Here is a 17,984-nt window from a genome sequence, read left to right on the forward strand (position 1 = left end):
ATTTCCCAGGAGATTGTGGCAAATTGCTTTGAGTATATTGAGGAAATTCCTTCGATTCCTATTGTGTTGAGAGTTATTTCAGGAATGGGTGCTGGATCTTATTAAATACTTTCTCTGCATCTATTGATATGTTCTTATCACTTTTAGGTTGTATTTTATTGACATGGTGTATTATGTTGATTGACTTATGTATGTTAAAGAATCATATTTCTGGTATGAATCCTGCTTGGGTATGGTGTATGATTCTTTTGATTTATTTGGATTCTATTTGCTTGTATTTTTTGTTTGGTTGTTTTTGGTCACACCTGGTAATGTTCATGGTATTTCCTGGCTCTGGGCTCTGAAATTGTTTTTTGCAGGCTTTGGGGATTATACAGATGACAGAAGTTCAAACCCGGGTCAGAGCATACAAAGCAAATACCCTCAAGAACTGTTAGTGCTGTGGCCAGACAGACTTTTTTTAAGTCTCCCAGAGATATGAAGATAAAATCTTGTCAAGAGCTCTGAGTCTGTTGTACAATGGTCAACACCCATGGAAGAAAGTGGCCTAGTGTGTATTTGTGTGCATATATATATATATATATATATATATATATATATATATATATATATATATATAGCTTTCCACCCCCAGAAAACTGGATACACTTTTTTCTCCAGTTCACTTGGGTCATTCTCCAGGATAGACCACATGTTGGCCCAGAAAACCTATCTCCATAAAAATCAAAAGAATAGAAATTGTACAAACTACCTTCTAGATCATAATGCATTGAAATTAGAAGTGAAACCAAAAAAAAAAGACATGAAGGAAATATTTAACACTTGTAAATTGAACAGCTCACTACTGAACAATCAGGGGTCAGAGATGAAATCAAAGAGGAAATAAAAAGAATCCCGGAAACAAATGAGAACAAAGACACAAATTATCAGAATTTATGGGACATGGCAAAAGTGGTGCTAAGAGGAAAATTTATAGCTTTACAAGCACACATCAGAAAGGAAGAAGGGGCCTACATAAATAACTTAATGACATAACTTATAAAATTAGAATGTGATCAACTGAAAGAACCAAACTAGGTAGGCAGAAGGAAATAACAAAGCATGGAGCAGAAATTTTTTCTTTTTAAAAAGAACCCCCCCATTTATCACTGTAAAAGCAGAAATTAATGAAGTGGAAATCCAAAGAACTATTTAAAAAATCAATGACAAAAAAAGTTGGTTCTTTAAAAAAGAAATTAACAAAATTGGTAAACCACAACAAAGTTCACAAGAAAGGTAAAGAGAAAATTAATAATAATAAAAAAAAAAACAAGGAGAACTGAGCCCATGAGTGAAAACCAGCTATCAGCAGCAACTTACACTAAGGTAGATTCTTTTTCTGTGAAGTCAAGAGGGAGGAATCTGCTCCTGCTGAGTGATTACCAATGGGGAGAGACTGTGCATGTCACCTTGTGTGTTTCTCTACTGTTCTGAGTCCTGAAACTCTCCTGAGAGGGCCAAGAAGTTCCCAGCAAAATCGCTCTCCTAGAGTTGCCCAGGCCGAAAAGCCAAGGAAGACTGAGTCCGTGAGTAAAAACCAGCTATCAGTGTTAACTTTCAGAAAGGCAGATACTTTGTCTGTGAAGTAAGGCGGGAGGAATCTGACCCTGCTGTGTGATTACCAATTGAGAGAGACTTTGTGTGTCTCACCTGTACGTGTTTCTCTACTGTTCTGAGTGGGCCAAGAAGGGCCCAGAAAAATCACTCATGTAGAGCCTCTAGAAGTGCACGGCCACTCTGCTTTGTAGCCATGTGGTCTTTCTAACAAATGAACCCCACTATAACACACAAAAAAATCACACTACAAACGTGACAATGGGAAAACCTTGCAGGCAAACACAGAGAATGAAGATGATAGCTCTGTTGACCCAAAAAATACCAACCATCTGATTAACCTCTCAGATAATAAGTTGAGAATAGAAATAAGGAGGATCCTCATGGAAATTAAAGAAAATATAGCTCTAGCTTAACAGAACACAAAGACAGAAATCAGAAAACTCCAAACTAGAATAACAGATCTGAAAAACACAGTAGCTGAACTGAAAGACTCAATAGAAAACCTCTCCAGCAGGGTAACAGCAGCTGAGGACATAATCAGTGAACTGGAACATCAAATGCAGAACAACTCCATACAGCAGAAAAGAACCTGAAGGCAAATGATCATACAATGGAAAAAGTACTCAAAGAATGTGAACAGATGAAAATAGAAGTTTTTGATAAACTCAACAGAAACAACATAAGAATCATTGGCATCCAGAGGCCAAGGAAGGGAATCCACATGAAGAATCAACAGTCAAAGACATCACAGAGAAACTCCCAGAGATAAAGACTGCATGCAATCAAATTCTGCATGCCTAAGAGTACCACCTAAAAGAGAACCAAAGAAAAACACTCCAAGGCACATCCTAGTCACAATGACAAATTTTACAGATAAAGATAGAATACTGAAAGCAGTAAGATCAAAAAGGGAAATTACATTCAAAGTAGCATCCTTAAGATTTACAGCAGACCTGTCACAAGAAACTCTTAAGGCCAGAAGACAATGGTAGGATATTGTGACAAGATTGAATGAAATGGAAGCTTCACCTACAGTACTGCACCCAGCCTGAATCACATTAAGGTTTGAAGGAAGGATACATAGCTTCAAGGATAAGCAACAGCTCAGAAACTTTACAGATGCAAAACCAGCCTTAAAGGAAAACTGAAGGTCTACTTTAAGACAAGACAGACCAACAGACACGCCAAACTTATACACAAAGATGACATTAAATCCCATGACAATCATCTCCCTCAATGTCAGTAGACTAAATGCACCAGTTAAGAGAAAGAGAGTGGCGAAATGGGTCAAAAAAGATGAACCCAACCTTCTGCTGCCTACAAGAAACACACCTGAATAGTGAGAACAAACATAGACTCAAAATCAAAGACTGGAAGAAAATCATCCAAGCAAACAACACCCTTAAAAAAGCTGGGGTGGCACTGATACCTAATCATAATCATATTTGTAATCAAGATTTTTAAATAAATAAAAAAATACTAAAAAATATAAGCGGGGGTAGCCATGTTAATATCAGACAACACAAACTTTAGACTCAGAAAAGTTGTAAGGAATAAAGAGAGACACTTCTTACTAATCAAGGAATATGTGCAACAGAAAGAAATCACACTACTAAACATATGCACCTAATGAGAGACCAGCAAATTATCTAATAAAATTATTGACAAATTTGAAAGAAGACATCAATAATAACACAATAATTGTGGGATACCTCAACACGACCCTGTCAACATTTGATAGGTCAACCAGATTGAAACCAAAAAATATATACTATCCCTGAAAAGAGAAATGGAAGAAAGAGGACTAGTAGATATATAAAGGACACTCCATCCACAGAAACCTGGATATACATTCTTTTCCAATGTACATGGGTCATTCCATTCTCCAGGATAAACCATATGCTGGCACATAAAACATACCTCCATAAGATCAAGAGAATAGAAATTTTGCAAGCTACCTTTGCTGAACACAAGGCTCTGAAATTAGATGTGAACTACAAAGGGACACAGAAGAAATACTTTAACAACTGGAAATTAAACAGCCTGTTTCTGAACACTCAGTGGGTTCGAAAGGAAATCAAAGAGGAAATGAAAAATTTCCTGGAAACAAATGACAATGAAGACACAAACTATCAAGATCTATGGGACACAGCAAAAGGGGTCCTGAAAGGAAAATTTATAGTTTTGCATTCACACATCAGATAGGAAGAAGGGGCATACCTCAATTGCCTAATGAATAGCTTATAAAATTAGAAAATGATCAACAAAAAGAACGAAGAATAGGGAGGCAGAAGGGAATAACAAAGCTTAGAGCAGGAATCAATGAAGTGGAAACCCAAAAAACAATCCTAAAAATCAATGAAAGCAGTTGGTCCTTTAAAAAAATAAACAAGATGGATAGATCATTGGCAAAACTAACAAAGAAAGAGAAAGAGAAACTTGATAACCTATATTAGAAATGAAAAGGGGAGATCAATATAGATATTGCAGAGATTCAAAGGGTAATCAGAAACTACTTTGAGAAATTTTATGCCACCAAATATGAGAATCTGGAAGAAATGGGTAAATTCTTGGACTCTCATAACCTTACACGGTTGAATAAGGAAGATTTAGTATATCTAAATACCCCCATTACCATTGAGGAAATTAAAACGGTAATAAAATGTCTTCCCAAAAACAAAAGCCCAGGCCCAGATGAATTTACTAATGAATTCTTTCAAACTTTTCAAGAGGAACTACTACCAATCCTGGTCCGGCTCTTTAATGAAATTAAAAAACTGGGTACATTTCCAAATAACCATTATGAAGCCAACATTACCTTGATACCTAAACCAGACTGAGATGCTGCCAAAAATGAAAATTACAGACCAATATCCCTGATAAACACAGATGCAAAGATCCTCAACAAAATCCTGGCAAATAGAATCCAATGCTTCATCAAAAAAATCATTCACTACAATCAAGTAGGTTTCATTCCAGGAATGCAAGGATCGTTTCACATTCATATATCTATCAACATAATACACAACATCAACAACAAGTATAATAAAAATCACATGATCATATCAATAGATGCAGAGAAAGCATTTGATATGGTCCAACAACCATTCTTGATAAAAAAAAAAACTCTCAGCAAGATGGGAATGAAAGGAACATTTCTCAATATAGTTAAGGCCATCTACCACAAGCCAATGGCAAATATCATCTTCAATGGAGAAAAAAACTAAAAGCCTTTCCTCTAAATTATGGTACAAGACAGGGATGCCCTCTCTCACCACTCCTATTCAACATAGCACTGGAAGTACTTCCTATAGAGATTAGGCAAGATAAAGATATCAAGGGAATCCAGATAGAATAAGAAAGAAGTCAAATTATTACTGTTTGCAGATGACATGATACTCTACTTAGAAAACCCTAAAGACTCTACCAAAAAGCTTCTAGAGACAATAGATTCATATAGCAAGGTGGCAGGCTACAAAATTAGCACACAAAAATCAATGGCCTTTTTATACACCAATAATGATAGGGAATAAATGAACTTTAAGAAAACAATCCCGGGGCCGGTGAGGTGGTGCTAGAGGTTAGGTGTCTGCCTTGCAAGCGCTAGCCAAGGAAAGAGTGCGGTTGATCCCCCGCCTCCCATTTGGTCCCCCCGAGTCAGGAGCAATTTCTGAGTGCTTAGCCAGGAGTAACCTTTGAGCATCAAACGGGTGTGCTCCCCCCAAAAAAAATAAAAAGAGAAAACAATCCCATTCACATTAGTGCCACACAAAGTCAAATATATTGGAGTCAACTTGACTAAAGACGTGAAGGACCTATACAAAGAAAACTATAAAACACTGCTCCAAGAAATAAGAGAGGACACTAGGAAATGGAAACACATACCTTGCTCATGGATTGGCAGGATTATCATCATTAAAATGGCAACACTCCCCAGAGCATTGTGCATATTTAATGTGATTCCTCTAAAGATACCCATGACATTCTTCAAAGAAGTGGATCAAGCACTTCTGAAATTTACTTGGAACAACAAACACCCTCCAATAGCTAAAGCACTCCTTGGAAAAAGGAATATGAGAGGCATTACTTTCCTCAACTTTAAACTGTATTAGAAAGCAATAGTTATCAAAATAGCATAATATTGGAATAAAGACAGACTCTCAGATCAGTGGAATAGGCCTGAGTACTCAGAGAATGTTCCCTAGCCATACAATCACCTAATTTTTGATAAAGGAGCAAGAAATCCTAAATGGGGCAAGGAAAGCCTCTTCAACAGGTGGCATTGGCACAACTGGTTAGCCACTTGCAAAAAAGTGAACTTAGACTTCTAGCTAACATCATGTATTAAGGTAAAATCCAAATTGATTAAAGACCTTCATATCAGACCTGAAACCATAAGGTATATAGAACAACATGTAGGTAAAACACTCCATGACATTGAAAACTATAGGCATCTTTAAGGAGGAAACAGCACTCTCCAAACAAGTGAAAGCAGAGATTAACAGATGGGAATATATTAAGCTGAGAAGCTTCTGCACCTCAAAGGAAATAGTGTCCAGGATACAAGAGCCACCCACTGAGTGGGAGAAACTATTCACCCAATACCCATCAGATAAGGGACTAATATCCAAAATATACAAGGCACTGACAGAACTTTACAAGAAAAAAAATCTAATCCCATCAAAAAATGGGGAGAAGAAATGAACAGACACTTTGATAAAGAAGAAATACAAATGGCCAAAAGGCACATGAAAAAAATTCTCCACATCAGTAATCATCAGGAAGATGCAAATCAAAACAACTCTGAGGTACCATCTCACACCACAGAGATTGGCGTACATCACAAAGAATGAGAACAAGCAGTGATGGCGGGAATGTGGAGAGAAATGAACTCTTATTCACTGCTGGTGGGAATGCCAACTAGTCCAACCTTTATGGAAAGCAATATGGAGATTCCTCCAAAACCTGAAAATTGAGTTCCCGTATGATCCAGCTATACCACTCCTAGTGATATACCCTAGAAACACAATAATACAATACAAAAATCCCTTCCTCACACCTATATTCATTGCTGTGCTATTTACAATAGCTAGACTCTGGAAACAACTAAGATGCCCTTCAACAGAAGAACGGCTAAAGAAACTATGATATATATACACAATGGAATATTATGCAGCCATCAGGAGAGATGTAGTCATGAAATTTTCCTATACATGGATGTACATGGAATCTATTATGCTGAGTGAAATAACTCAGAGGGAGAGAAATAAACACAGAAACATCTCACTCATCTATGGATTTTAAGAAACTTAAAAGACATTTTTGCAATAATCTTCAGAGACAAAGAGAGGAGGGCTGGACGGTCCAGCTTATGACATGAAGCTCACCACAAAGAGTCGTGAGTGCAGTTAGAAAAATAACTACACTGAGAACTATCATAACAATGTGAATGAATGAGGGAAATGGCAAGCTTGTCTAGAGTATAGGTGGAGGTGGAATGGGGAGGAGGAAGATTTGGGACATTGGTGGTGTGAATGTTGCACCAGTACATGGGGGTGTTCTTCACATGACTGAAACCCAACTACAATCTTATTTGTAATCAATACATTTAAATAAATATACTAATCAAAAAGAAAAAGAAAAAATAAAATTAATAAACTAAATAGAAATGAAAATAAAGAGATCACTACAGACACTACAGAGATTCTATGCCACAAAGCAAGAGAACCTGGAAGAAATGGATAAACTCTTGGACTCCTTTTTTTTTTTTTTTTTGGTTTTGCCACACCCATTGACGCTCAAGAGTTACTCTTGGATATGCACTCAGAAATCGCTCCTGGCTTGGGGGACCATATGAGATGCCAGGGAGATCAAACCTTGGTCTGTCCTAGGTCAGTCACCTGCAAAGCAAACACCCTAATGCTGTGCTACCACTCCAGACCCACATTTTTTGATTCTTATAATCTTCCACGGTTGAACCAGAATGACCTAGCATATCTAAACAGATCCATCACTATTGAGGAAATAAAAATGTTTTGTTTTTGGGTCACACCTGGCAGTGCTCAGGGGTTACTTCTGGCTCTATGCTCAGAAATCGCACCTAGCAGGCACAGGGGACCATATGGGATGCCGGGATTCGAACCATCGTCCTTCTGCATGAAAGGCAAATGTCTTGCTTCATTGCTATCTCTTCGGCAGAAATAAAAATATTAATCAAAAGTCTTCCAGCTGGAGGCCTGCTCTTCCCAGGTATGGGGTTAGGGGACACCCTATACCAGACGCATTTTCCCTAGCTTGGGGGATGCTGCGAGGCTTGGCAGGCCTCCAGCCATTCCCCCATATCCCCCTGGACTCTAGGCCTGGCCTGAGTGCCACCTCGGGTGGCCTGCCGTGGGTTCTGGGGGGGACCCTATTAGGGGTCTCCAAGCTTCCTCCCTCCTTACTCTAGGGAGGAGGAGCACAGGGAGGGGCCAAGCAGATAGCTGGCTTTTGGCGTTTTGATCCTGGAGGCCTGCTCTTCCCAGGTATGGGGTTAGAGGACACTCTATACCTGAGGCATTTTCCCTAGCTTGGGGGGTGCTGCGAGGCTTGGCAGGCCTCTAGCCATTCCCCTATTTCCTCCCCTACTCCAGGCCTTCCCTGGTTGCCGGCCCAGGTGGACTCTATCGTGATCTTCAGGCTTTCTCCCTTTCTCTCCCGACACAGAGGAGGGGACTCATGGGTTGGATGGCGGACCGATGCAGCACTGGTACATGTCAGGACATTACATTACAGTGACAAACACTGGTATTTTTTTCTCTCATTGGTCTCCATTTCAAAAACCGCACGGGGCATACCATATTTATTTGAAATAAAAATGGGAGGATAGACTCTCAGTTTGGGAAGAGACCAGTTCAGGTGGGGGTACCATATATTTTCAAAAATAAAAATGAGAGGATGGACTCTCAGGCTGGGAAGATTCCAGTACTCTTTACCTACTTGTTTACTCCCAGCAGCCTCTTGGCCTCTTCCTTTTTTCATTTTGTAACTGTGGTTGATACCATACTAGGTTTTTGATTAATTCCTATAAATGGTGACAATTGAATCCACTGTCTTATGTTAGATTATTTTCCCCACTTTTTATCCTTTCTCCTCTTTGTGAACTGTTCAATAAGGTATTTTGGTGAAAGAGTCCCTCTCTATCTTTCCTTCCCTTTGTAATTTGTTAAATAAGGAAGTTTGTAGAAGTGCCCTTCCATTTAACGTTTATATAAGAACCAAGTCAATTGGATTGCTGGACTTGTTCTAGCATCTCCATAGGCTCCAATCTCGCCATGTGATACTGTTATTCCTTTGTATAGGCATATTAAAATGGGAAATTATATACAAACACATTCTTATCCTATAAAGATGGGAACACACAAATTTTTTAAATGGTGACAATTGTGTCCACTGTCTTAAGTTAGATTGTTTATTTTCCCCACTTTTTATCTTTTTTCTCTTTGTTAACTGTTCAATAAGGAATTTTGATGAAAGAGTCTCTTAGTTAAATGCTTATGTTTAAACTAGGTCACAGGGATTGTTGGACTTGTTCTGGCAGCCCCCTTATGTGCTGATAGTGCTAGTTGGCATTATTCCTTGTTTGCATGGGCACATTAAAATGGAAAATAATATACAGACAAATAAGTTCTTATCTAATAGAGATAGGAACACACAAATCTTGTGGTGCAATGGAACCTTACACCCTGAACATTGACATGATGACCTGGCACAGGCCTCAGAGGTTTGGGCATTTTCCAGTCACCCCTGAACCAGGGAAGCCATCTACGAAACATCCAAAGTTGTCTATGACATTACCTGGAAGCAATTCTCTACTGGGGAAGACCCTACTGCTGCTCTGACATCGATTTACTCAAAAGAGTCTTCCCTTAACACTGAGAAGATTTAAACAACAACAACAACGACCTGCATACTGGACAGGGCTTTCTGCATTGCCCTTCAATTGTGAGTTGAAATTAGATGCTGCCCCACACCATCCTGACTTCAATGTAGGATATACAGATTCCAGGATCTTCAGTACAGAAACATGATACCAACAACAGAGACTGTAAAAAATATAACTGTATGGGCACTACAGACAATGACTGGGATTGGACAAACTAGTTTGCCTGGAGCCTAGAAATGGTCTTATGTTAGGAAACTTCAGGGGTAGGGTCTCCGTGTACTTAGTCCAAAGATTTTCCTTTCCATGACCCCCATACTTCAGTGGGCCCATGCAAATGATAATCGCCACTCTAACATTGTTTTTACAGTGCTCCTTTGACTCTAAACCTTTAAGAAACCACTAGTAAAAATATCTGGAACTGCATATATGCTTTTAATTACACTAGCATTCTGGGGGATAAAGGAGGGAGATAAAGGATATATGCTTGGGAACAGGGATGAAGGGAGGACAACACTGGTGGTGGGAAGGCCCTCATTTATTGTCACTGTGTACCTTAAATATCACTGTGTAAGATTTGTGAAAAAATAAATTAAAAATGCCTCTAATATGTAAGCCATTATGATCAAAAATTGTGTTTTAATCAGAAATGTTCTTTGACTTAAATGTATTATATTAATTATATTATAAGTTATGTTTTGTTATGTTACTATATTATGTTTGTTAGTTCATATCAATATGTTAATCAATTTTGTCTCTTGAATAAATTCTTACAATAAAAAAAGTCTTCACAATGGATATAAACTTCTAAATCTGGTACAAGACCAGGCTGCCCCCTTTTACCACTCCTATTTAACATAGTACTGGAAGTACTTAGAAATTAGGCAAGAAAAAGTTATCAAGGACATCCAGATAAGAAAGGAAGAAGTCAAGCTCTCCCTGTTTACAGATGACATGATACTCTATATTTAGAAAATTCTAAAGATGCTACCAAAAGCTTCTAGAATTAATAGATTCATATAGAAAGATGGCAGGCTACAACATTAACACCAAAAACCAAGAGCTTCTTATATACACATAATAACAGAGAAGAAATGGATAGTAAGCCCATTCACATTAGTACCACAGAAACTCATATGCCTTGAAGTCAACTTAACTAAAGAGGTGAAGGACCTCTACAAAGAAAACTACCAAGTACTGCATCAAGAAATAAGAGGACACAAGGAAATGGAGATACATACTGTGTTCATGGATTGGGAGGATTAACATAATTAAAATGGAAATAATCCCCAATTTATCATACAAATTTAATTTAATTCCACTAAGGATTTCATAATATTCTTCAAAGAAGTGGTTCAAACACTTCTGAAACTCATTTAGAACAATAAACACTATGAATAACTAAAACAACCCTTAGGAAAAATAAGATGGAAGGCATCACTTATCCCAACTTTAAATTTACTACATAGTAATAGTCATTAAAACAGCATGGTATTGGAATAAAAAAGGATCCTCAGATCACTTGAATAGACTTGAGTATTCTGAGAATGTTCCCCAGACATACAACCAATTAATCTTTGACAAAGGAACAAGAAACACAAAATGGAGCAAGAAAAGTCTTTTCAACAGGTGGTTTTGTGATAACTGGTGCATGCAAAATAGTGAACATGGACCTCCATCTAAAACCATGCACAAAGTTCAAATAAAAATGGATTAAAGACCTTGATATCATACCTAGAACCATGAGGTATATAGAACAACATGTAGGTAAAGCACTCCATAACATTGAGACTAAAGGTATCTTCAAGAAGGAAACACCACTGTCCAAACAAGTGGAAGCAGAGACAAACAAATGGGACCATACTAAACTAAGAAGCTTCTGCACCTCAAAGGAAACAGTGACTGGGATTCAAAGGCCACCCATAGAATGGGAGAAACTATTCACCCAATACCCATAAGATAAGGAGCTAATTTTTCAGGGAGGGACTTCAGAGCATAAAAGCCGGCTATCCTTTGCAAAAGCTGGCTCCCTGTGTGTGACACCAGGCGGGGAAAATCCGCGAAAGTACACCGGCCCAGTGGGGCTCAGCTGTGAAAGACTGTGAGTGTGACCTGTCTATGTCTGTCTACTGTCCTCTTGCGTGAAACTCTTGCGAGTGGGGCAAAAAGAGCCTCCAGAAACCTCGCTCGCCCAGACGCCATTTTCAGGGAGGGACTTCAGAGCATAAAAACCGGCTATCCTTTGCAAAAGCTGGCTCCCTGTGTGTGACACCAGGCGGGGAAAATCCGCGAACGTACACCGGCCCAGTGGGGCTCAGCTGTGAAAGACTGTGAGTGTGACCTGTCTATGTCTGTCTACTGTCCTCTTGCGTGAAACTCTTGCGAGTGGGGCAAAAAGAGGCTCAGAGGAGCACGGCCGCTCCGCTTCGCTACGCAGCCGTGCACTCTTTCTAAGGAAAGAACTCCATTGCAACAAGAAGGAAAAATCACACTAAGAACGGCGCTATATCACAGAAGCAAACATTTCTCTCTGGACTGTCTTCTCTGTTACATGCTCGGGCCTAAGATTTGACCCAGTGTGAGGCTTCATCCACGGAGGACTCCCCTCCCTTAGAGGCAAGTCAGCCCATCCAGAAAGGGAGGAGCCAGAGGAGTGTGCTGCCTACATCATATAGACAATGAATACCACTACAACACGTAGAAAAACCCACAATACAAATGTGACAATGGGGAAACAGCGCAGGCCAGCATCAGACATAGAGAATGAAGATGACAATTCTGAGGACCAGATAATGACTGAACAACTAATCAACCTCTCAGATAAGGACTTTAGACTAGCAATATGGAAGGTGCTCAACAGACTCCAAGAAACCATGGATCGAGTTGAACAGAACACTAATAAGAACCAAGAAAATATGAAGGCAGAAATGACAAAACTCCAAACTGAAATAACATGTCAACTAACAGGCCTGAAAAACTCAGTAAACGAAGTGAATGACAAAATGGATAAGCTCTGGGACAGGGTATCAGAAGCTGAGAATAGACTTGGTGCTGTGGAAGATGAGATACATAACAATTCCATACAGCAGGAGAGATTGGACAAAAAACTTAAAGCAAATGAGCAGACAATGGAAAAATTAGTCAAAGAATGGGAACAGACGAAAATAGAAGTCTATGATAAGATCAACAGAAACAACTTAAGAATCATTGGAGTCCCAGAGACCCAGGAAGAAAATTTCCAGGAAGAATCAATGGTCAAGAACATCATTAAGAGAAACTTCCAGAGCTAAAGAATATATGTGATCAAATCCTGCATGCCCGAAGAGTACCAACCAAAAGAGACCCCAGAAAAACCACCCCAAGACACATCCTAGTCACAATGACAAATCCCACAGATAGAGACAGAATTCTGAAAACAGCAAGATCAAAAGGGGAAATCATGTTCAAGCAAGCTTCCCTGAGATTTACAGCAGACCTGTCACCAGAAACGCTCAATGCCAGAAAGCAGTGGTGGGATATTGTGACAAGACTGAATGAAATGAATGCTTCACCCAGAATACTATACCCAGCAAAACTCACTTTCCGGTTTGATGGAAGAATACATGGTTTCACAGACAAAAAACAGCTCAGAAACTTCACAGACACAAAACCAGTCTTAAGAGAAAAACTGAAAGACCTAATCTAAGACAAGACTACCCAAAAGACACACCAAATTTTGAAATAAAGATGGCGTTAAATCCCAGGACAATTCTTTCTCTCAACGTCAATGGACTAAATGCACCAGTTAAGAGACACAGAGTGGCTAAATGGATCAAAAAACTCAATCCAACCTTCTGCTGCCTACAAGAAACGCACCTGAATAGTCAGAACAAACATAGACTCAAAATAAAAGGCTGGAGAAAAGTTATCCAAGCAAACAACACCCATAAAAAAGCTGGAGTGGCCATACTAATATCAGATAATGCAAACTTTATACTCAGGAAGGTTGTAAGGGACAAAGACGGACATTTTATATTAATCAAGGGGTACGTAGAGCAGGAAGAATTCACTCTCCTAAACATATATGCACCGAATGAGGGGCCAGCAAAATATTTAATACAACTGCTGACAAATCTGAAAAATAATATCAACAACAACACAATAATTGTGGGGGACCTAAACACGGCTTTGTCAACACTGGACAGGTCAACCAGACTGAAACCCAACAAGAATATACTAGACCTGAGGAGAGAAATGGAAGAAAGAGGCCTAGTGGATATATATAGGACACTCCATCCCCAGAAACCTGGATACACATTCTTCTCCAATGTACATGGGACATTCTCCAGGATAGACTACATGCTGGCACATAAAACATACCTCCATAAGATCAAGAGGATAGAAATTTTGCAGACTACCTTCGCTGACCACAAGGCTCTGAAATTATTTGTGAACTCCAAAGGGACTCAGAAGAAACACTTTAACACCTGGAAGTTAAACAGCCTCATGCTCAATAACCAGTGGGTCCGAGATGAAATCAAGGAGGAAATAAAAAGGTTCCTGGAAACAAATGACAATAAAGACACAAACTCTCAGAACTTATGGGACACAGCAAAAGCAGTACTGAGAGGAAAATTTATAGCTTTGCAAGCACACATCAGGAAGGAAGAAGGAGCTTACCTGAGTAGCTTAATGACACAGCTAATAGAACTAGAAAATGCTCAACAAAAGGACCCAAGAACAGGAAGACAGAAGGAAATAACAAAGCTGAGAGCAGAAATCAACGAAGTGGAAACTCAAAAAACAATCCGAAAGATCAACGAAAGCAGAAGTTGGTTCTTTGAAAAAATAAACAAGATTGATAGACCACTGGCAAACCTAACAAAGAAAGAGAGAGAGAGAAACTTGATAACTCGTATCAGGAATGAAAAAGGAGAGATCACTACTGATATGACAGAGATTCAAAGGGTAATCAGAAACTACTTTGAAAAACTACGCCACTAAAAATGAGAACCTGGAAGAAATGGATAAATTCTTGGACTCTTATAATCTTCCACGGTTGAAGGAAGAGGATGTAGCATATCTAAACACCCCCATCACCATTGATGAAATTAAAACAGTAATCAAATGTCTGCCGAAAAAACAAAAGCCCAGGTCCAGATGGATTCACTAATGAATTCTATCAAACTTTCCAAGAGGAACTACTGCCAATCTTGGCAAGACTCTTTCATGAAATTGAACAAACAGAAACACTTCCAAATAGCTTTTATGAAGCCAACATCACCTTGATACCTAAACCAGACAGAGACGCTACCAAAAAAGAAAATTACAGACCAATATCACTGATGAATGCAGATGCAAAGATCCTCAACAAAATCCTGGCAAATAGGATTCAATGCCTCATTAAGAAGATCATCCACTACGATCAAGTAGGTTTCATCCCAGGAATGCAAGGCTGGTTTAACATCCGTAAATCTATCAACATAATACACAACATCAATAACAAGAAAAATAAAAACCACATGATCATATCAATAGATGCAGAGAAAGCATTTGATAAGGTCCAACACCCATTCTTGATCAAAACTCTCAGCAAGATGGGAATGGAGGGAACCTTTCTCAATATAGTGAAGGCCATCTACCACAAGCCAGTGGCAAATATTATCCTCAATGGAGAAAAACTGAAAGCCTTCCCTCTAAATTCTGGCACAAGACAAGGCTGTCCTCTCTCACCACTCCTATTCAACATAGCACTGGAAGTACTTGCTATAGCGATTAGGCAAGAAAAGGATATCAAGGGAATCCAGATAGGAAAGGAAGAAGTCAAGCTCTCACTGTTTGCAGATGACATGATACTCTACTTAGAAAACCCTAAAGACTCTATCAAAAAGCTTCTAGAAACAATAGACTCATATAGCAAGGTGGCAGGCTACAAAATTAACACACAAAAATCAATGGCCTTTCTATACACCAACAGTAATAAAGAAGAAATGGACATTAAGAAAACAACCCCATTCACAATAGTACCACACAAACTCAAATATCTTGGAATCAACTTGACTAAATATGTGAAGGACCTATACAAAGAAAACTATAAAACTCTGCTCCAAGAAATAAGAGAGGACACACGGAAATGGAAACACATACCCTGCTCATGGATTGGCAGGATTAACATCATCAAAATGTCAATACTCCCCAAGGCATTATACAGATTTAATGCCATCCCTCTAAAGATACCCATGACATTCTTCAAAGAAGTGGATCAGACACTTTTGAAATTCATTTGGAACAATAAACACCCTCGAATAGCTAAAGCAATCATTGGGAAAAAGAATATGGGAGGAATTACTTTTCCCAACTTTAAACTGTACTACAAAGCAACAGTTATCAAAACAGCATGGTATTGGAATAAGGATAGGTCCTCAGATCAGTGGAATAGGCTTGAATACTCAGAAAATGTTCCCCAGAGATACAACCATCTAATTTTTGATAAAGGAGCAGGAAATCCTAAATGGAGCAGGGAAAGCCTCTTCAACAAGTGGTGTTGGCACAATTGGATAGCCACTTGCAAAAAATTAAACTTAGACCCCCAGCTAACATCATGTACAAAGGTAAAATCCAAATGGATTAAAGACCTCGATATCAGCCCCAAAACCATAAGATATATAGAACAGCACATAGGCAAAACACTACAGGACATTACAGGCATCTTCAAGGAGGAAACTGCACTCTCCAAGCAAGTGAAAGCAGAGATTAACAGATGGGAATATATTAAGCTGAGAAGCTTCTGCACCTCAAAGGAAATAGTGCCCAGGATACAAGAGCCACCCACTGAGTGGGAGAAACTATTCACCCAATACCCATCAGATAAGGGGCTAATCTCCAAAATATACAAGGCACTGACAGAACTTTACAAGAAAAAAAACATCTAACCCCATCAAAAAATGGGGAGAAGAAATGAACAGACACTTTGACAAAGAAGAAATACGCATGGCCAAAAGACACATGAAAAAAATGTTCCACATCACTAATCATCAGGGAGATGCAAATCAAAACAACGATGAGATACCACCTCACACCCCAGAGAATGGCACACATCACAAAGAATGAGAATAAACAGTGTTGGCGGGGATGTGGAGAGAAAGGAACTCTTATCCACTGCTGGTGGGAATGCTGTCTAGTTCAACCTTTATGGAAAGCGATATGGAGATTCCTCCAAAAACTGGAAATCGAGCTCCCATACGATCCAGCTATACCACTCCTAGGAATATACCCTAGGAACACAAAAATACAATACAAAAACCCCTTCCTTACACCTATATTCATTGCAGCTCTATTTACCATAGCAAGACTCTGGAAACAACCAAGATGCCCTTCAACAGATGAATGGCTAAAGAAACTGTGGTACATATACACAATGGAATATTATGCAGCTGTCAGGAGAGATGAAGTCATGAAATTTTCCTATACATGGATGTACATGGAATCTATTATGCTGAGTGAAATAAGTCAGAGAGAGAGAGAAAAACGCAGAATGGTCTCACTCATCTATGGGTTTTAAGAAAAATGAAAGACACCCTTGTAATAATAATTTTCAGACACAAAAGAGAAAAGAGCTGGAAGTTCCAGCTCACCTCAGGAAGCTCACCACAAAGAGTGATGAGTTTAGTTAGAGAAATAACTACATTTTGAACTGTCCTAATATTGAGAATGTATGAGGGAAATGTAGAGCCTGTTTAGGGTACAGGCGGGGGTTGGGTGGGGAGGAGGGTGATTTGGGACTTGGGTGATGGGAATGTTGCACTGGTGATGGGTGGTGTTCCTTTTATGACTGAAACCCAAACACAATCATGTATGTAATCAAGGTGTTTAAATAAAAAAAAAATTAAAAAAAAAAAAAAAAAAGATAAGGAGCTAATATCTAGGATATGAAGGTACTGACAGAACTAAAGAGAAAATATCTAACTCCATCAAAAATGGAATGCTCCACATCACTAATCATGAGAGAGATGCAAATCAAAACATCCCAAGCCAAAGAGACTGGTACAAATGACACACACACACACACACACACACACACACACACACACACACACAACAATATCAGTGCTGGCAGGTATGTGGGAATAATACAGGCCATAGTGGGGGAGGAGAAAAATGTGAGATTTATGGTGGGAAGGTTCTACTGGTGAAGGGAGGTGTTCTTTTTTTATAACTGAAACCAAATTACAAACATGTTTGTAATCATGGTGCTTAAAGATATTATATTAAAAAAGAAATAAGTCAGAGGGAGAGAGATAGACACAGAATAGTCTCACTCATCTGTGGGATTTTTTTTTGGGGGGGTCACATCTGGCAGTGCTCAGGGGTTACTCCTGGCCCTATGCTCAGAAACCTCTCCTGGCATCCTCGGGGGACCATATGAGATATTCGTACCACTGTCCTTCTGCATCTAAGGCAAATGTCCTACCGCTGTGCTATCTCTCCA

This window comes from Suncus etruscus, chromosome 14 (assembly GCF_024139225.1).
Source record: "Suncus etruscus isolate mSunEtr1 chromosome 14, mSunEtr1.pri.cur, whole genome shotgun sequence".
NCBI lineage: Eukaryota > Metazoa > Chordata > Mammalia > Eulipotyphla > Soricidae > Suncus > Suncus etruscus.